Below are 7667 nucleotides of genomic sequence, written 5' to 3' on the forward strand. Positions count from 1 at the left end.
AGGGCTTGCAGGCCCCTTGCAGCTGGCCCTGTGGATTTTGGGGTCTTGTGAGGATGAGCACCACGTGGTCAGCCCCGCAGGGCTGGTTGCCCCATGGGTGCAGTGCCCAGCTGGTGCAGATGGTGGCAGAAGGTCAGTCCGAGGAGCTTGTGTTGAGTCCTGCTCCCCTCCAGCAGCTGTAGATTGTCACCCAGGTTGGGGCCAGGCCTGGACAAGCGACAGGCATTTCCTTGCTGTCCCCTGCCATGCCGCTGTGTCTTGCCCGTGCCAGCTGAGACACATCTTCCTCATGACTGGAAAGTAAGCCCTTGCGACTCATAGCTCCAGGCAATGTAACTTGTACTCCTGCTTTTTATCCCAAATGCCAGGTGACTGTGATGCCCTGGTGACGGGTCTCCCTGCAGTCCTGCTGTGGTGGTGTGCCCCTGTGCGGCCAGCTGTGTACAGTGTACCTTTGGCTAGGGTGTAGCATTCGTTGGGCTGAGTTCTCTTTGTGTGCTGTAATTCTGAATCCAGGCCTTGCTGCCTTTCTACCTGATGTAATGCTGTAATGCTGTGCCCAGCTCACCTTTGCCTGACCCTGTAGGCCTGAGGCGGGTTGTGGCGTCCCTGCTTGGGGTCTGGCTCGCTGAAGTGCATGACAGGCATAGCTGTGGGGCTCCCCAGCAATTCTAGGTCTGCAGGCTTGCCTGCATGTCTCTTTGGGAAACATGAATAAATGGGGCTGAGCTTGAAGCTTTTGGTGGCTTTTACAGGTCTAAGTACAGCAGCACTGCCCATGTAGGAGCTGAATCCATCTGGGTGGGTTTAGTGAAAATAGCAGCTCTAAGAATATACCTTCTGGTGGTGACTGAGAACGTGCATGGGAATACATTATGCTGCTGTGTTCATGCTTGGGACAATTATATAAGGGAATCTGGTTTTCTGTCCATGTGTCCATTCTTTGTTATAATCTGTAAAACCAGAGCTCAAAGAAAAGAAAAAAAAATATTGCAGGAGATGGTGAGAAACAAGCAGAAAAGAGGGAATCCCAATTATGTTCGCTTTCAGTTCCTCTTTCACTCAGCTGTTCCTTGTTTGGTGAATTTCAATCATGTCAACATTGCCTTGCACTCAAGGCAGGGAGGTGGACCGTGCAGCTTTAATATTCAGACGCAGCTCTGGCATCAGCAAAGATAACACGGGGTCTTCTGCTTACGGCCAAATTCACAGCCCTGTATTATGGTCTTCCCTTCCATCTGCAGGTCAAAACAATATTCACTGCCCTCCTTCCCTCAGGCACAGTTCAGTATTAACTTCCAGCATAAGACACACCAGCTCACAGTGGCTGTCTCCCAGGGCCCAGGTAAGTGACTCATGATTTGTTCTTAGTAATCTGTCTATGTGGAATAGGGAATGAAAGATGGATAAGAGCCTGAGAGGGAAGCTGCTTCTGTGTTCTCATGGCAGTCCCAGTCACTCTGAGGTGTTTGGGGGTGGAGGGCTTGTTTGTTTGCTTTGTCTGAAAAGAGTCATGCTGGATTCACTGAAAAAAAGCAATGAAAGCAAATCTGTTCAGAACATGTCTAGAGACTAATTTTGTGTGCAAGCAGCTGTCAGAGTAGACAGAGAAAATGGTGAGAAAACACGCCCCAGTAGCCTTCCTGGCAGTCCCATCACAAAGTTAGCCCTAGAAAAGTCTCAGTTTCTGAAATGGCTCACAGTCAGTGGTTGAAAAGCCGTCCCAAAACCTTTCTACTGGTGAGAAAAGAACAGTGTGTAACATTTTCTGCTCCACGGCATTGTCTAAAAGGCAAATCCTGAACGAATTTTAGAAGCATAAGGATCCTGGCTGTTGGTGGTCCCTGCTGGACTGGTGCCATGTCTGTGCGTCTTGTAGTTACACAGATAAAATTAAAATCACAGTCCTTCCTGAAGAAAACCGTAGGATGCCTGGGTGCCTCCTCCCTCCTCATTACAGTGAGGAAGTGAATCTCAGATCTCTGTCAGATGTTACAGCTGCCTACAGGCCACTTGGGATCCTGCCTGAAGACTTACTGAAACACCTCCTACCTGAAAGGAGATGCCTCCTGCTGGGGTCACTGCCCTTCACTGGCTGTAGGCATCAGTCAGTTCTGTAATCTCACCTACCACTGATCTCCAGTCAGCAGGTGCCCAAGTTGGGCAGTGTAGATGAGGACTTGGAAGTGGCCTTTCCAAAACTGTGGTTTGGTATCTACCCCTCTGCATAGCCTCCTCTCAGGGTTGGTTTGACCTCAGACTGTGGCCTCCATGCTGTAGACCAGATGACCTTGACATAGTAATCCCATAATAGCAAGTGTGAGGGTTGCTTGTTCTGCCTTTGTGACTGCATGCTGTATGTGGGGGACTACAGGGGGAAAGGATAAGGTGTCCTTCATAGCCTTGTCAGATAGAAAAGGGAATTTGGGAGGCTGCGTGGGGAGGTGCTCCACAGAGCATGGTCACCCTCGCTGTGTATGAGAATGTCCTGGAAAACTGTACACGCAACGCACTTAGGTGGTGGGAGAGTTTTCAGCTGCTGAAAAATTGACCCAGGGATGTCTCAGCATTATTCAAAGAACTACTGCAATACAAAATGTTTTGGATGATTAAGAGATGTAAACCAAATTGTGGTATTTATCTCCCCATCTCTGCTTTGTTTTGTTCCTTTTTTGTGTTGGCTTCTTTGTGTTCAAGCTTCAGACAGCAAAGAGTAAAAGCAAGAAGCTTCCCAGCTGTATTTATTAGCCTGTCTTACACATTATTTAGTCAGGAACAGCATGGCTAAAGATACTGCATATTTAGTATTGATGTCCAAAATGTCCTAAGACACATGAAAGATCAAAGATGTCCTTTTCCTCTTTTAAAACAACAGTTTCAAATATCGGATGTTGTTTCAGCTGTAATGCTATGTATAAACCACTGATAATTCTAGAAGCTTTGCTATTCTTTAATATTAGAGCCATGACTCGCTGTATTTGATCTCAGTAAAAAGTCAAACCTGTATTAAGAGACTGAAGATCTTAGCACCATTCTGAAGCTAAGTAGACTTGGTTTTGGAACGTAAAGCAAGTGCTATGTCTTGGTGTTATAGTGGTAAAATTTTTCATTTTAGAAGGATCTCCAGAAGAGGGAAAAAGTGTCTTATTTTATTGCATTTTTTTTCCAATTCACAGTAAGGATGATTGCAGATACCATTGATTGTTTTTCTTTCAGCACCTTCTATGAAGAGATCGAAGCCTGTGTATTGGCCATGGAAGCTGAACTAAGCTAGTAGATTGTACTGACAGTGTATCTGGGGCACAGGTCACCTATATCCTGCTTGCATTTGTTGTGGCCAGATGTTAAGCTAAGTATTCAGTAAAAGCCCATCCTGACTGTATATACACACACAGTGGTAGGCTTTGAGATAGTGATTGCCATTCAGATCTCAGAGATGTAGTGGGTGATTCTGTGAAAACACCAGCTCACTGGTCACTAGCAGGCGAAAGAAAGTCATTTTCCACTAGCAAGTGAAAAGAGCACAAAACTAAGAATGCTGCTATGTATGTCCATAGCTCACCTGCATCTCCGATACTGTGTTGAGTTCTGATATCAGCTCAAACAGGGTAGCAGAACTAGCAGGGGTGCAAGTTATGGAACTAATCAGGCCAAAAAAAAGCTGATCAGCTGCACGGAATGGCTTATGTGCTAGGACTATTCAGGCTGGAAAAGAGATATCTAAAGCCGGCTGTAGTAGATGTCTGTAAAGTCTTGAACAGCATCACAAATGTGAACAGGGGAAGGTGACACAGTGGCTTTCAAAGCTGGCAGACATCAACTGAAATGACTGGGGCAGCATTCAAAGGTGAAGGAGATTATTCACATAATCAGGCTGTGACAGGTTGTGAAGTAAAAGGACACTGGTGTGCTTGTGCACGGGAGATGCCTGAGCCACTGACTTCTCGGAGTTACGAGACTGCGTTAGGGGATGTTGCTGCATGTGTTTGCTAGTATACTGCCTGAGCATCAGACATGAAATCCTGTTGGAAGATTTCATCTGAACTGGTGAGCCTGATACAATGGGTTTATATTTTGCTTTACAACATGCTAGCCTGGCTAGAGCAGTTAACAGCCTAACAGTTTTGTAATGATCTATCTGCGTGTCGGCAGCAGCTGCTTCGCACTTGAGCTGCCGACATTGCCCTGATTACAGCGTAGCTGCAACTCGTGTTGCGGTGGCTTCACCCTGCTCTTCTGGGACTCGGCCACTAGATGCCCCTGTCCCACAAGCAAGAAGCCGGAGCGGTGCACTGCTCTCGTTGGGCCGTGTGGCTCTTTCCTGTCGTGACAAATGAGCAGAGATCAGTGGTCCTGTGCATCAGGCCAGAACTCTTTGGAGAAGTGCATGTAGCAGTCCTCTGTGGCATTTTGCCATTTTCTTCTCTTAGTGGACCATAACATACCGACCCCCAATGCAGTGGGAATCCATCCATTCTTAGCAAATGAAAGAGAGCAGACCTGGTTGAGAAGAGATCGGTAAGGGCTACCTATGGGCAGGAGCAAAGAAAACCAGACAGGAAACTGCTGAGAGTGGGATGAAGCACTCTGTTTTGGTGATGAGGTCGTCTGGAAGACAGTAGGTTTTGCTGAGGGTTTGATAGACTTTGATCCCTGGACAAGACTGATGTCAAGTCAGATTTCTTTTGCTTTTCTGTACTGACTGAAGCAGTTCTGCGTAGGGCACTTGCGTCCTTAATGCTGCCTTTAAAGTTCAGTGTGAGGATTAGACGTGATTGCCAATGAAAACACAATGTGGGTATGGCTGATGGCTCAGCCTGACTCTGTATTTGACATCCGTCTGCCCCTGCGTTCACCTTTGCACGTCTACAGGTTGAGCAGTGCACAAGCATGACTGTTGACTTGTTTGCTTAGCTATGTGAGCAGTTTGAGGTGGCAGTGACCAGGGTCTCCATGACACTGAGCAATAAAGTTAGGCTTTACAGGTGATCTAAGGACTCCGAGGGGCACTGAAAGGACCCTGTTGTTTCATTTGGTACCCTGTGAAGGTACCTTATGCCCCTTCCTTCTAATGAAATCTGCTGTTGCTCAGCGTGTGCAAATGTTTTTCTGGGAAACTTCGGTGTCATGTTTTTAAAGGATCTTCAATCTCAAGTGACTATATGAACAGCAGTTGGGACACCCACGCAGTATTGCAGGGTCTATTCTGATCCAGCTTTGGCACCTGTGCCAGTCTCTTGATATTCGTTCTTCACGTCCATCTTTACGGTACATAGAAGCCCCGAGACAGCTTCTAAATGAACTGCTTTAAATCCTGCCTCCTATAATGTGTAATGCCACCTAATAAACCTAATTTCCTATAGATTTTTGTCTCCTGTTGAATACTCCAGAGGCTAATAAGCAGTGAACTTCTATTAAACTATTTTTCTCATGGTTTCAGATGTTCAGAATGGCTCTTAGCAAAGATTTCCAGTGTCTGGTATGCCTTGAATGCAGCTGGGTGCTTCTTGGTGTGAAGCTGGGTTCATACTTACCTTGAATGTAGAGGGTGAAGGTGGTCAGATCATCCTTTCTGACACTTATTTAATGGTGATTACAGTTTTATGACTGAACAGGGACTGGAACGTTAATCAGTCATTAACATCCTAGAAACGGTGGTAAGAAGTCTTTGTAGCTAGTGGGTATCTCAACAGGCAGGTGTGGTGAAGGTCCTCTTCCTCGCCTGTGGTGCTGCTGTTTGCACCCCTGAGGTTTATGCATAGCAGAAAAAGAAAACAGATGAGCAGGGGTTCTGCCAGGTGACCCTCATACAGCTCTGCTGAGGCTGGACCTCACTGTCCCCAGGGAAAGAGCTGCCCCTGACTAAAACAACTGTAAAAATGCAGGCTTGGATGTGCACCTGACCTTAGAGAATGCTGTTTCATAACCTGGATGTGTCCCTAACGCTGCATGGGTTTTTTTATCTTTAAAAAAAGCAAGCTGCTCTGCTGAGGCTTTCAGGGGGAGGACTCATCCCGGCTAGCACGCGGCCAGCACAGCTGCCTGTCACTCAGCCACAAGTCATGCTAGCAGTGCCAGGAGACAGTGCCTCACTTTCTTCTCCAGAGAGTGACATCTCTTGATGGGTCACTGCCTGGGACACAGGAACAGAGCTTGCTGTGTGCCAGAGAGTTTCTTGCTCTCCTTGTCTTTTATATATTTTGCCTTATTTTTGTTCTCAGAAGGGCTTTTTAAAGCTTAACTATTAAGGATTGAAAATATTTTGCCAACTCATAATGTGGCTCAAAGCAAAGGGGTGGTTTCCTCACTGTATTTTCAACCTCATGCTTCCCACCTTGCAGGAATAAGGTTTCATCTCGGTTCACTTTCTTGTGACTTCTCTTATGATGCAGAATAAAGGAAGAGAAATGAACTGCGCAGAGTATCAGTGTACTTGTTATACTGAAGATATTCCTTCTTTAGGAATTCTGTTGTGCAATTAACTAATTTCTCATTTTCTAATTTTCCCTTTCAAGGAGTTTTCAAAAGTGTACAATGCAAACAAGAAGAAATCTGATGCACAAGGAGGGAGCCTTCCCAAAGAAGGCTCTTGGATTAAGGGGAGTGCAGGTGTTGGGCACTTAAAATGTCTGCCGCTCTGCAGATTATCATGTGCTCACTGGGCTAGATTAGTTGATGTTGTTTCCAGTCTGACTGACTAAAGATAGATTGATATGGCTCTTTGCAGGCAGGCCTAGGCAAGAGGCAGGAGAAAAAATAAGTGTATAACCAGAAATTTCTCTGTTTGGTCAGCAGCAGTGCTGTGCTCAAGCTGTGAAGTTCATGAGCTTCTGTTTTGGGCTTGTCTTGTGCTGAATGGATTATGAATGCAGGCAAAGCAACCACAGGTTTGACTGTGAAGGACTGTGTAGATTTATGCTAAATGACCCACATGTGACTTTAGTGCCTATGTATTCTTCAGCCTTGGAGGAATATGATGGAAGTGTCCCATGTGTATTATTTTAGGCATGTGGAGGGTGTGAAAAGGGTTTGCATAACACCACAGCGTTTCCAGTGTGATAAGTTTGAAAGCTAATGACTGTCAAAATATGAAGAATTTCTCATTCCTTATTTTGCTTGGATGATTTTCAGTTATTATTTATTTGCCCTTTGGAGAAGCCTGAAAAGGTTTTCATCATGACTTTTCCAGAGGGATGCAAGCAATGAAAGGATGACATTCATCTCAGTTCCCCTAGTGATCATTTGCGAAGTTGGAGAGAGTGTATATTAGCTGACTGGCAGGATGGATGGAAATGCTGTTAGGGACCTTTACTAGAGAGTGCTGTGGCAAATGTTATCAAAATGGGTGCTGTCCCAACAGAAAGAACATAGCAGCTTGAAATGCGTCTTTAGCTATGTCTCATGGAACCCATTTCCCTGGAAAAAACTCAGAATTTGCAACAGCAGGCAGTCTGAATTGCCCTAGCTGCAGCTATATTTGTGGCTGATACTGGGATGGCACTTAAATACAGGTCTCCATATTTCTTCTGAAATCTTCTGGATTTTTTTCCCCCCCCCCCTCTGGTTCTTGCTACAGAAGCAGCATCCCTTCCTGCCTCTCCTACCCAGTTATTGAATCTTCTTGTGCCTATGAAATTACAGTCCATCTGTTGTAGGGAGCTGGTAAT

Source organism: Opisthocomus hoazin, chromosome 9 (genome assembly GCF_030867145.1).
Source record: "Opisthocomus hoazin isolate bOpiHoa1 chromosome 9, bOpiHoa1.hap1, whole genome shotgun sequence".
Classification (NCBI taxonomy): Eukaryota; Metazoa; Chordata; class Aves; order Opisthocomiformes; family Opisthocomidae; genus Opisthocomus; species Opisthocomus hoazin.